The 13,844-nt window shown below is 42.5% G+C and overlaps 1 pseudogene; it reads right to left on the bottom strand.

Annotated features, from left to right (window-relative positions):
- LOC115149637 (unconventional myosin-VIIa-like) overlaps positions 1 to 13,844 on the bottom strand; it is an 81,151-nt pseudogene that overhangs the window by 7,284 nt on the left and 60,023 nt on the right.

Below are 13,844 nucleotides of genomic sequence, written 5' to 3'. Positions count from 1 at the left end.
ATGCACTGTGGTGTAAAGTACTTAAGTAAACATATTTTAAAGTACTAAGTCGTTTTTTTAGGGGTATTTGTACTTGTATTTGTACACTGATCTGGCAGACTCACTAAACACACAAGTTTCGTATGTAAATTCTGTCTGAGTGTTGGAGTATGCCCGTGGCTATCCGTTAATAAAATAAAATAAAAAAATGGTTTAATATAAGGAATTTTACTTTTGATACTTAAAGGTGTTTTATGTCACACGATCTGTGAAGACTTCAAGCATTAACTCATGACTTATGGACAACTCATGAACTACAGTGCCTTGCAAAAGTATTCATTCCCCTTGGCGTTTTTCCTATTTTGTTGCATTACAACCTGTAATTTAAAATTATTTTTATTTGGATTTCATGTAATGGACATACACAAAACAGTCCAAATTCAGAAGTCACATAATTAGTTAAATAAAGTCCACCTGCATGCAATCTAAGTGTCACATGATCTCAGTATATATATATATATACACACTGAGATACCTGTTCTGAAAGGCCCCAGAGTTTGCAACACCACTAAGCAAGGGGCATCACCAAGCAAGCGGCACCATGAAGACCAAGGAGCTCTCCAAACAGGTCAGGGACAAAGTTGTGGAGAAGTACAAACCAAGGTTGGGTTTTTAAAAAATATCTGAAACTTTGAACATCCCACAGAGCACCATTAAATCCTTTATTAAAAAATTGAAAGAATATGGCACCACAACAAACCTGCCAAGAGAGGGCCACCCATCAAAACTCACAGACCAAGCAAGGAGGGCATCAACCAGAGAGGCAACAAAGAGACCAAAGATAACCCTGAAGAAGCTGCAAAGCTCCACAGCGGAGATTGGAGTAACTGTCCATAGGACCACTTTAAGCCGTACACTCCACAGAGCTGGGCATTACGGAAGAGTGACCAGAAAAAAAGCCATTGCTTAAAGAAAGAAATTTGCAAACATGTTTGGTGTTTGCCAAAAGGCACATGGGAGACTCCCCAAACAAATGGAAGAAGGTACTCTGGTCAGATGAAACTAAAATTGAGCTTTTTGGCCATCAAGGAAAACGCTATGTCTGGCACAAACCCAACACCTCTCATCACCCCGAGAACAACATCCCCACAGTGAAGCATGGTGGTTGCAGCATAATGCTGTGGGGATGTTTTTCATCAGCAGGGACTGGGAAACTGGACAGAATTGATGGATTGATGGATGGCGCTAAATACAGGGAAATTATTGAGGGAAACCTGTTTCAGTCTTCCAGAGATTTGAGACAGGGACGGAAGATCACCTTCCAGCAGGACAACGACCCTAAGCATACGGCTAAAGCAACACTCGAGCGGTTTAAGGGGAAACATTTAAATGTCTTGGAATGGCCTAATCAAAGCCCAGACTTCAATCCAATTGAGAATATGTGGTATGACTTAAAGATTGCTTTACACCAGTGGAACCCATCCAACTTGAAGGAGCTGGAGCAGTTTTGCCTTGAAGAATGGGAAAAAATCCCAGTGGCTAGATGTGCCAAGCTTATAGAGACATACCCCAAGAGACATGCAGCTGTAATTGCTGCAAAAGGTGGCTCTAAAGTATTGACTTGGGGGGTGAATAGTTATGCACGCTCAAGTTCAGTTTTTTTGTTGTATTCATCTTCAAAACTGGTAGGCATGTTGTGCAAATCAAATGATACAAGGCAACAAAATAGGAAAAATGCCAAAGGGGTGAATATCTTTCGCAAGCCACTGTAGGGTGTAAAACATGTTTTGATTCAAGTCATGTATTATATTAAATGTAGGCTACCTGTTCTGCGTGTGTTCATATTGTGTAAAATTCCCTTGGCTGAGAGGGTAGGCTATTGGCAGTGGTGTAGGCCTAGTGGAGGGTAAATGCAAATAAACGCTGTTCACCCACCTTTTTTTAGAAAAATGCATTGAAATGAAATGGGAGCGTTACTTTTTTTTTTTACTGTGACCGGCAATCAGAGTTTACCCACCCATTTTTTTTACCACTACATCACTTGCTACCGGTGGGCCTATTTGAAGTTCATGGCAATACCCATAGCCTAGTCTAGTAAATTGACCGTGTGTGGAAGGGTGACCATCCCACTTTTCCTGGGACAGTTTCAGCCCCATTTCAGGTGTTCCGACTTTCCATGCTTCAAAAAAGGTCAATTTGTCAGCAAGACCATAAATTAATCGAGGCCTAATCAACAGCAATCACTGAATGTCATTAGGCACGCTTTCTGGTGTTTTGTAACAGATGTATATTTCCATTCATCAAATGGCGCGAGTATACATGCAGTTTGGATGCTGGAATTATTTTGGAGTGGATAAACAACTTTTTGAAGTGATTTGTGTGACAATCAGATGAAAATATCATGACTGGTTGTGTTCATGCCACATTAAAAGATTATTATTTTTACCATTTAAATGACTCTGCGCGCGCACACACACACACACACCTGGTAGTAGTGAAAGATGGAGTCGGCCATGGAGTCTTTCCCTGGCATGGTATTGGTCCACAGTTTCTTCATGAAGAACACCTGATAGCACAGTGAAATCACTATACCTACAGATGGACGAGAGAGAGATTCAGGACATACTTGTCATTTTAATACATCTACATAGATGGCAAGTTCCCAAACCCAAGCTTAACCTTCACCTAGCATTAACCCTTGCCACAACGTGTTGACGTGACACACAATGTTTGATTAAATGTTTATTTGGCCCAACCCTGAAGGCTGCACTGGGTGCTGAAAGTGGGATCACCAATTCATCCTTAGGATTAATAGGATGGTTGACTGTCTGTCTTTCTTTCTTGTGGACCTAGCAAATGTCAGACGCCTACAGGAAAGTTGAAAGGAAACTTCTGAGGCTTTAGAAAACTCATATTTTGATCAGTGAGACACAGATCTAAGATTAAATATGGTTGTTTCTCTGAGAAAATACCCCATATATCTTGTTGTTGTTGAATAAAGCACATTTTTGTCTTGGAGAATTAAAGGTGATAAAGAGCAGATCCAATCATGGATAATCTTCCTATGGGTAACCTTTCTACTGAATCTAGGGCCCTCTACAGTCAAGACATGTCTTTACCGTCCTTTGCTGGTCTAGCTTTTTTGATCCAGTCAGTCAGATGCCTTACAAAGTCAAAGAAGAAATCCCCCTCAGGCACACTGATGACCTGGAAACAACCAGCAAAGGTCAAACACAAATATTGATACCGTTTATCTAGAGTAATTCGAATCACCCTCACATTCCGACAGTAGTGAAATCTTACAAAAATAAAATTGGTGTAAACCCCTAGTGGAGGTATAGAGAGGTATAGAATCTTTCAAAAAAGCCCAGGTTTGAAATAAGATCTGCGACTCATACTGTAATATACTGTATATAATTTGGATAAATATTATGAAATTATATATTATTATTTGGGTGTATTTTTGTATGTTACAAGAACACAGTCTTGTACTGATCCAGAGGGCAAGCTTTTGCATGGGTCATAATGACGTAATTTTCTGGTTGTAAAATTATTTTCTAGTTGTAGAAACATCGGATTACAACCAGACACGACCAGATTGCAAACAGGAGAAGTCTTTTTTCATGAAGTCATCAAGAAGTCAGGGAAAGATGTCATACTTGTTATCTGGTCATATAAACAGATTACAACCAGTTAAATATGTCATGTTTAAAAAATATCATTTTACAATCAGTATACAACCTGACCGCAAAGTAAAAAAACACGTCCTAATGACGTCATTGCAACCAGTTTTTCTTGCTGGTGAGGCTTATCAGTAAAAGGGGAAACAGCCGCACTGTTCACCCCAGCACCTTTGCTATTATTTTAGTTTTGTTGATGAAATGAAGGAGGAACATCCAGCATCACGGTAAAAAAAGTCACTGTACATATTCTGCTGTTTTATCACACCTAATGACCTCGGACACAATGATGTCTGAGGGGAAAAAAACTGATGTCTTTGTTTGAAGTAATTTCTTTGTTGTTGTAATATCGCAAACGGACGTGGCAGTTTCACCACTGTAGATTTCAGATGGGATATCGGTCATATCCTAGTAGTGTACCTTGTCAGTGATCTTGACAAACAGGCTGAAGCCCTCAGAAGACTTGAGGAGCAGTCTGCATGAGATGTTCAGAGAGAACTCTTTGGCCTTGGTGCTTGACTCCACCTCAAAAGCTTGTAAAAAAAAAAAGAAGCTACATTTACACTATTTGCTATAAATTTGACCACACAATTAATTCCAGGTTATAATAAGTCAGCATGTGTGCTGTATTTGTCACTGTTACCCAGCAAATACACAACATTGTCTCAATGTTGACTTCACGTTTTGGGCCTCATTGTGCCATTGCGACTTGTTGACCTCTCACCTCATCTGTGTCATCGGGGAAGAACACTTTGTGAAAGATCTGCGTGGTCTTGTGCTGGATGGCCTCCACCTCCACTAGGTGAGGCGGGTACTTCCTGGATCCATTACTGTATTAGTAAGGAGAGAGCATTTTGGGTACAGAGCAGTATGGGTACTGTAGTACATCATGCTACAATTACTGTTGGACTGTTAGTTCACCCAGAGGAAGACAATAGAAAGACAAAGGAAGGAATGTGAGTAAGATGGCATGGATCTTGAGTGGCTCTCGAGTTAAGAGCCGAATCCTTACTTGAGATCCACACACAACTCAAATGTTTTTTGTAAATCTTGCATGGATCTCAAATTAGGATTTGTCCCTTGCGTAAATACATAAGTATTTTTATCCTCTGTTTACATGGCTGAGAAACTCAAAAAAAAGTATACTTTTGCCAAAATGGTTGTACCTGTAATGTGTGTATATGTCGAAACACTTAAAGTAAAGTAAATATAATTTACATGCGGGTAAGATTTACCGTAAGGCCTTCTGGAGTCTCTGCATGCAGTCAGGGGCGAGGGGGTGGTGCTTCTTAGCCTGGAGGAACTTCTGGACGTGGGGTAGCAGAATGTTACTGGGGTGGAACAGACCTGTACAAAACCACAGCAGCTCCCAGCCCTTCTCCTCGCTGTACCTGCACACCCACAGGCAGGCAGGCAGACACGCCACAGCCACACACAAATACACACCATGGTCAATCCCCATATGACCACAACTTCCCTGAGAGAGTACATGTGTGTAGACTGCACAGTCAGACATACTTGATGTGGTTCTCTGTGATCTGTTTGAGGATCTGACAGTAGATTGCGTCTTTGAGTGGCTCTGCCTTCAGCGCTCCCTCAAAGATCTGGCTGGTCAGCTCGTTGACCGAACGCACTCGCTTGGACAGGTAGTCACCCATACACTTCATCAGGGGTGCAGGGGAGCGGTGAAGGACCATGACCAAACATTGACCACAAGACCACACACGCTAAACACAGACATAAAACCATGATGCATTACTACATAATGTACAGTGCCTTCGGAAAGTATTCAGACCCTTTGACCTTTTCATCAGTTTGCTACGTTACAGCCTTATTCAAAAATGGATTAAATTGTTTTTTCCTTCATCAATCTACACACAATACCCCTTAATGAAAAAAACTGAAATATAATATTTGGCAGTGATTACAGCATCGAGTCTTCTTGAGTATGATGCTACAAGCTTGGCACACCTGTATTTGAGAAGTTTCTCCCATTCTTCTCTGCAGATCCTCTCAAGCTCTGTCAGGTTGGATGGGGAGCGATGCTGCACAGCTATTTTAAGGTCCCTCCAGAGTTGTTCGATCGGGTTCAAGACTGGGAAGTGGCTGGGCCACTCAAGGACATTCAGAGACTTGTCCCGATGCCACTCCAGCGCTGTCTTGGCTGTGTGCTTTGGGTCGTTGTCCTGTTGGCAGGTGAAACTTCGCCCCAGTCTGTGGTCCTGAGTGCTTTGGAGCAGGTTTTCATCAAGGATCTCTCTGTACTTTGCTCTGTTCATCTGTGCCTCCATCCTGAATAGTCTCCCAGTCCCTGCCGCTGAAAAACATCCCCACAACATGGTGCTGCCACCACCATGTTTCACTGCAGGGATGGTGCCAAGTTTCCTCCAGACTTGAAGCTTGGCATTCAGGCCAAAGAGTTCAATCTTGGTTTAATCATACCAGAGAATCTTGTTTAGGTAACTTTTGGCAAACTCCAAGCAGGCTGTCATGCGCCTTTTACTGAGGATTGGCTTCCGTCTGGCCACTCTTCTTTTTTTTTTATCTTTATTTTAACAGGGAAAACAGACTGAGACCTGGATCTCTTTTACGGCTGTGCCCTGTGTAAACATGTTGACATGTACCGTTTTAGGCATACAGACAAGAACATTTCAAACATACAAAACAAAGACACAAATCAACAGAAACAATCACAGACAACATCATATTGATCCTCCATAACATTTTTGAAATGGGCAAGGGACACCAGAGTGTCTAACTTAAGTTGGATCTGCAGTTTGTTCCATAAATAAGGTGCAAAGGAACTAAAGGCAGTCCTACCCAACTCTGTGGAGACCGCAGGAGTCTAATGTAATCCACATCTGTGATCTGGTTTTAAAATTTGTATATCTAGTGGAAATTAATGATGATATATAGAGGTAGTTTTAAAAGAAGTGCTTTCTAAATAAACAAGAGAGCATGTTGCTCTCGCCTCACAGATAGAGGCCCACCCACATGTTGATATAGGATACAGTGATGAGTTTTGTAACTATCACCCGTGATAAACCTGAGTGCACAATGGTAAATAGCATCCAGTGGTTTTAATGTGTTTGCCGATGCATGCATATAGAGAATATCACCATAATCTAAAACGGACATAAAAGTAGCCTGCACAATTTGTTTTCTATTTATGGAGGACAGACAAGCCCTGTTTCTGTAAAGGAACCCTATCTTGAATTTGACCTTTTTTCCCAATTCAGTAACATGTTTTTTAAAAGAAAGCCTATCATCTAACCATACCCCTAAGTATTTATATGCAGAGACCTGTTTGATTTGAGTACCATCCAAGCTAGTGATTACAAAAGTGTTTCTAACTGAGAGTTTAGACCTAGAAAAAAACATGACATTTGTTTTCTTAGCGTTTAAAACAAGTTTAAGCTGTAAAAGAGACCCCTGTAGTATCCTAAAATCAGACTCCAACTGCATTAAAGCTTGGTCTGCTGTTGGAGCAATAGAGTACATCACTGTGTCATCTGCATATAAATGGAATTTACAATATCTGACATCATCACCAATGTTGTTTATATAAAGTGAGAACAATAGTGGGCCAATTATTGAACCCTGAGGGACCTCTTTAAGTAACTGTAAGGGGTCAGACTTGACCCCGTCGACCATGACAGCCTGAGTTCTATCTTTAAGATGGTTTTATGACTATCGGCAGGCATCAGTGCCCAGTCCTATAGATGACAGCTTACTCAAAAGGATAGCATGGTCTACAGTGTCAAAAGCTTTTGACAAATCTACAAACAACGCAGCACAGTGCTTTCGATTATCTAAGGCATTTGCAATATCATTTACAACAAGCATAGTGGCCGATGTGGTACTGTGTTTAGATCTAAAACCAGATTGATTGGTGCTAAAGAAAAGATTGTAACTGTTTGACTATAGATTCTAGGATTCTTTGCCAGACAAGGGAGCCTAGAGATGGGTCAATAGTTATCCAAATCACTACCGTCACCTCCCTTATGTAATGGCAAAACAAAAGCTGCTTTCCACACGTTAGGGATATTTCCTGTGCTTAATGTTAGATTAAAAATGTGTGTCACTGAACCAGCAAAGATTGGTGCAGCACACTTAAGTACGTACGGGTCTAAATTGTCAGCGGCTAAGGATTTCTTAGTATCAATGGCACACAGGGCAGCTAGAACCTCTGCTTCGGTTATTTTCTGGAAACTAAAAACAGGGTTACCATTTTTCAGAGTAACGGTTGAAAAGCAAGACGAAAAATCAACTAACTGGCCAGTACCACAATGGCCACTTTTCCTTTCAAATAAAAAACCAGCAGAGATGAAATGCTTATTAAAAGCATCACAAATATTTTTTTCACTTAGGATACAGGAATCTGAGGTAATTTGCTTAGGAAGAGAAACAGCAGAATTTCCCCGTTTCAGTGAATTAACGGTTTTCCAGAATTTTGCAGGATCTCCTGCAGAATCTGTCATAGCATTAAGGAAGTAATTTGATTTTGCCTTTTTGACAGCTGCAGTACATTTATTTCTCAATTGCCTAAAAAACAGCCAATCAGCTGGGGTACCTTTTTTCCTCGCCAAGGCCCAGGCCCGATTCTTTTGCAGGAAAAGACCTGACAATTCAGGAGAGAACCAAGAACTGGTTCGGTTTCTTACTCTGTGATTCTTAAGCGGGGCATGTTTATCAGACAGAGGTAACAATAGAAGAGAAAAAAGCAAGGGCTAAAACCGGGTCCAGAAAGCAGCAAGTGGATAAAAACTCAGAGTGATATAAGTCAAGGATAAAAGCTTGCTGTGAGAAAATGTTTATCATTTCTCTTAGAGATTATACAGGGATCAGAGTGTTTCAGCCTGGTATCTCTAATACAAGCAATAGGGCAGTGGTCACTGATATCATTTGCAAAAACCCCACTGGCTGTGTATTTATGGTTGGTATTTGTTAGAATAATGTCTAGTAGAGTAGATTTTACTGGGTTCTTAAAGTTGGGACGGGTTGGTTTAGTTATCAGCTGAGTTAGATTTAGCTCAGTACAAATGTCTTTTAATTTATCGGATACTGGTGAAAGCCAATCCAGGTTAAAATCTCCCAAAATCAGTAATTCAGAGTTTGCATAATTAGACAGTATATCAGGTAATTTGCATAGAGTACAAGGAGGAGCTGGGGGGGGGGGGGGGGGGGGGCGCGATATACCCCTCCTAGAGTTAAATGAGCATTATTACCAAGTACCAAATGTAAAACTAGACATTCATATTGCTTTGGGACAGAGGTTGATATGGACACAGAAACATTTAAGCAGCATTTTACATAAATCGCGATACCACCACCTCTACCAAGTCTATCAGCTCTATAAATATTGTACCCAAACAACTGAACATCTGAATCCAGCACAGAATCACACAGCCACGATTCAGATACAACCAATACGTCAACATTTGATTGTGAGACCAAAATTTCAATAAAGTCCAACTTTTGGATCAGGCTTCTAGCATTCAAATGAATTATTCCAATGCCATTGCTACGGGAATTCATATCAGATGGAGTATCCAAGGTAGCACCTGAAGCTGCACTGGATGAGCAATAAACCATTTTCGAGCTATTGACAGAGCTCAATTTTATGGGGACAAGATTACTACTAACAATACCTCTCTGCATGTGAGTAGTATTCGCAATACGGTGATTGGACAATAATCTAGGAATTGCAGAAAGCTTGTTAACTGTAGTTTGTTCCATATTTGCAATTGAGGGACTAATTAATGAAACTGGGAGAGGAGCATTGAACGTAGTCTGATTGGGGAGCGTACAATCCCAAAAGTCAACCCCCGAAAATACACAACGTCAGGTATCAAAGGCTCTACATGAGGCAAGAGTAAGAGACATGTTGGTGGAGAGGATGCTGGAGCCATACCTGTTAAGATGTAAATTGTCCCGAAGAAATAGACCTGGTCGGTCTGTAAAAGCTGCAAAGTTATCCACAAATGGAATTCCCATCGTGCAGCAGTATCCCTTAAGCCAGGTGTGTGATTGGCGTATACAACTAAAAACCATATCCGTGTAGCGTGGGGATGGAAATGGACTCTAACATAAAGGCCTGATTGGTGGAGTGCTGCAGAGATGGTTGTCCTTCTGGAAGGTTCTCCCAGAGCTCTGTCAGAGTGACCATCGGGTTCTCTGTCACCTCCTTGACCAAGGCCCTTCTCATCCGATTGCTCAGTTTGGCTGGGTGGTCAGCTCTAGGAAGAGTCTTAGTGGTTCCAAACTTATTCCATTTAAGAATGATGGAGGCCACTGTGTTCTCAGGGGACCTTCAATGCTGCAGAATTTTTTTGCTACCTTTCCCAAAAATCTGTGCCTCGACACAATCCTGTGTCAGAGCTCTACATACAATTCCTTCAGCATCAACGCTATTTTTTTGCTCTGCCACGCACTGTCAACTGTGGGACCTTATATAGACAGGTGTGTGCCTTTCCAAATCATGTCCAATCAATTTCATTTACCACAGGTGGACTACAATCAAGTTGTAGAAACATCAAGGATGATCAATGGCAAAGTTTCTGAATACTTATGTAAATAAGGTATCTGTTTTACAATGTAAAAAAAAACATCTTTTTGCTTTGTCATTATAGGAAATTTTGTATAGATTGCTGAGGATTTTTGATTTTATTTAATCAATTTTAGAATAAGGATGTAACGTAAAGAAATGTGGAAACAGTTAAGGGGTCTGAATACTTTCTAAAGGCACTGTACATTATTTATTTTACCTTTATTTTAACTAGGCAGGTCAGTTAAGAACAAATTCTTATTTTCAATGACGGCCTTGTTCAGGTGCAGAACGACAGATTTCTTTTACCTTATCAGCTCGGGGATTTGATCTTGCAACCTTTCGGTTACTAGTCCAACGCTCTAACCACTTGGCTACCTGCTACCTTGACCTGTTGAGGTTTGCATCACATTTAAAGGGATAGTTCACCCAAATTACAGATCGGTTTCATTACCCAGTAGGCAGTCTATGGGCAAGGTCAGATAGTAATCAATTGCTTTGTTTTTTTTTACCTGGCCATTGTCTCCTAATGCTAACTGTTCAGCATCCAAAAATCAATGCACGTCAATATGTTAAATGTAAAGTAACCCCTCTTCAAAGGGAGAGACACTCTAGACCCAAACTGTTCTAGACCTATATCCATCCTGCCTTGCCTTTCTAAAATCTTCGAAAGCTAAGTTAACAAACCGATAACCGACCATTTCGAATCCCACTATACCTTCTCCACTATGCAATCTGGTTTCCGAGCTGGTCATGGGTGCACCTCAGCCACGCTCAAAGTCCTAAACGATATCATAACCACCATCGATAAAAGACAGTACTGTGCAGCGGTCTTCATCGACCTGGCCAAGGCTTTCGACTCTGTCAATCACTGCATTCTTATAGGCAGACTCAATAGCCTTGATTTCTCAAATGACTGCCTCGCCTGGTTCACCAACTACTTCTCAGATAGAGTTCAGTGTGTCAAATCGGCGGGCCTGTTGTCCGGAATTCTGGCAGTCTCTATGGAGGTGCCACAGGGTTCAATTCTCGGGCCGACTCTTTTCTCTGTATATATCAATGATGTCGCTCTTGCTGCTGGTGATTCTCTGAATCACCTCTACATAGACGACACCATTCTGTAAACATCTGGCCCTTCTTTGGACACTGTTAACAAACCTCAAAACGAGCTTCAATGCCATACAACACTCCTTCCATGGCCTCCAACTGCTTTAAATGCTAGTAAAACTAAATGCATGCTCTTCAACCGATTGTTGTTCGCACTCGCCCGCCCGACTAGCATCACTACTCTGGACGGTTCTGACTTAGAATATGTGGACAATTACAAATACCTAGGTGTCTGGTTAGACTGTAAACTCTACTTCCAGACTCACATTAAGCATCTCCATTCTAAAATTAAATCTAGAATCGGCTTCCTATTTCGCATCAAATCCTCCTTCACTCATGCTGCCAAACATACCCTCGTAAAACTGACTATCCTACCGATCCTTGACTTCGGCGATGTCATTTACAAAATAGCCTCCAACACTCTACTCAGCAAATTAGATGTAGTCTATCACAGTGCCATCCATTTTGTCACCAAAGCCCCATATACTACCCACCACTGCGATCTGTATGCTCTCGTTTGCTGGCCCTCACTACATCTTTGTCGCCAAACCCACTGGCTTCAGGTCATCTATAAGTCTTTGCTAGGTAAAGCGCCGCCTTATCTCAGCTCACTGGTCACCATAGCAACACCCACCCTTAGCACGCGCTCCAGCAGGTATATTTCACTGGTCATCCCCAAAGCCAACACTTCCATTGGCCGCCTTTCCTTCCAGTTCTCTGCTGCCAATGACTGGAACGAATTGCAAAAATCACTTAAGCTGGAGTCATAGCTCCCTCTCTAACTTTAAGCATCAGCTGTCAGAGCAGCTTACTGATCACTGTACCTGTACACAGCCCATCTGTAAATAGCACACCCAACTACCTCATCCCCATATTGTTATTTATCCTCTTGCTCGTTTGGACCCCAGTATCTCTACTTGCACATCATCATCTATCACTCCAGTGTTAATGCTAAATTGTAATTATTTCACCTCTATGGTCTATTTATTGCCTTACCTCCCTACTCTTCCACATTTGCACACACAGTACATAGATTTCTCTATTGTGTTATTGACTGTACGTTTATTTATGTGTAACTCTGTGTTGTTGTTTTTGTGGCACAGCTTTGCCAGGTCGCAGTTGTAAATGAGAACATGTTCTCAACTGGCCTACCTGGTTAAATAAAGTTGAAATAAAAATAAAATAAAAATCTATTTAAAATTGATTGTGTAGCTCAATAAAGTTACTTTAAGAGGATTTGGGCATGAGGCATAAAAAAGTATTCGATACACAATGGCTGCAGGGCAGTAAGGATATCAACAAAGGCCAGTTGAGCCTCCTGGGAGAGCTCTTCCTGGGCCAGCACCACCTTCAGCAGAGGCTGTTTGAGGGGCTCCCTGCTGCAACACCACAGACGCTCCTTCCCCCGGCACTTAGTGATCATTACCCTGCTCAGAGTGCTCTTAGGAGGGGGTCTAGAGGGGGGGAGGAGAAGAGTGAGTGTGAGTGAGTGAGTGAGTGTGAGTGAGTGAGTGAGGCTACCTGAAGTAGTCGTAGGAGAACTCCTCTAGGGTGTAAGGCTTGACCTTGTCCTCACTCTCAGCCAGGGCCACCTGGGACAGGTTGATGGACTCTCTTCTCTGGTCTGGAGTCATAGTTACCAGAGCCTAGCAAAGAGAGAGAGGGGAGAGAGATGCAGAGGGAAGGGGGAAAAAGAGAGGAAGAGTGAGATGGAGAAAAAAGGGACGAGAGGTGGAGAGGAGAGGGAGCAGAAGAAAGAGAAAGGTGGAGATGGAAGGGAGCAGAAGAAAGAGAGAGAGAGGTGGAGAGGGAAGGGAGCAGAAGAGAGAGAGAGAGAGGTGGAGAGGGAAGGGAGCAGAAGAGAGAGAGAGAGAGGTGGAGAGGGAAGGGAGCAGAGAGGAAGAGAGAGAGAGAGAGAGAGGTGGAGAGGGAAGGGAGCAGAGAGGAAGAGAGAAAGGTGGAGAGGGAAGGGAGCAGAGAGGAAGAGAGAGAGGTAGAGAGGGAAGGGAGCAGAGAGGAAGAGAGAGAGAGAGAGGTAGAGAGGGAAGGGAGCAGAGAGGAAGAGAGAGAGAGAGAGAGAGAGAGAGGAGAGAGAGAGAGAGAGAGAGAGAGAGAGAGAGAGAGGTGGAGAGGGAAGGGAGCAGAGAGGAAGAGAGAGAGAGAGAGATGGAGAGGGAAGGGAGCAGAGAGGAAGAGGGAGAGAGAGAGAAAGAGGTGGAGAGGGAAGGGAGCAGAGAGAGAGAGAGGTGGAGAGGGAAGGGAGCAGAGAGGAAGAGAGAGAGTGAGGTGGAGAGGGAAGGGAGCAGAGAGGAAGAGAGAGAGAGAGGTGGAGAGGGAAGGGAGCAGAGAGGAAGAGAGAGAGTGAGGTGGAGAGGGAAGGGAGCAGAGAGGAAGAGAGAGAGAGAGGTGGAGAGGGAAGGGAGCAGAGAGGAAGAGAGAGAGTGAGGTGGAGAGGGAAGGGAGCAGAGAGGAAGAGAGAGAGAGAGGTGGAGAGGGAAGGGAGCAGAGAGGAAGACAGAGAGGAAGAAAAA

This window comes from Salmo trutta, chromosome 15 (genome assembly GCF_901001165.1).
Source record: "Salmo trutta chromosome 15, fSalTru1.1, whole genome shotgun sequence".
NCBI classification, from domain to species: domain Eukaryota; kingdom Metazoa; phylum Chordata; class Actinopteri; order Salmoniformes; family Salmonidae; genus Salmo; species Salmo trutta.
This window is presented reverse-complemented; position numbering and strand designations above follow the sequence as displayed.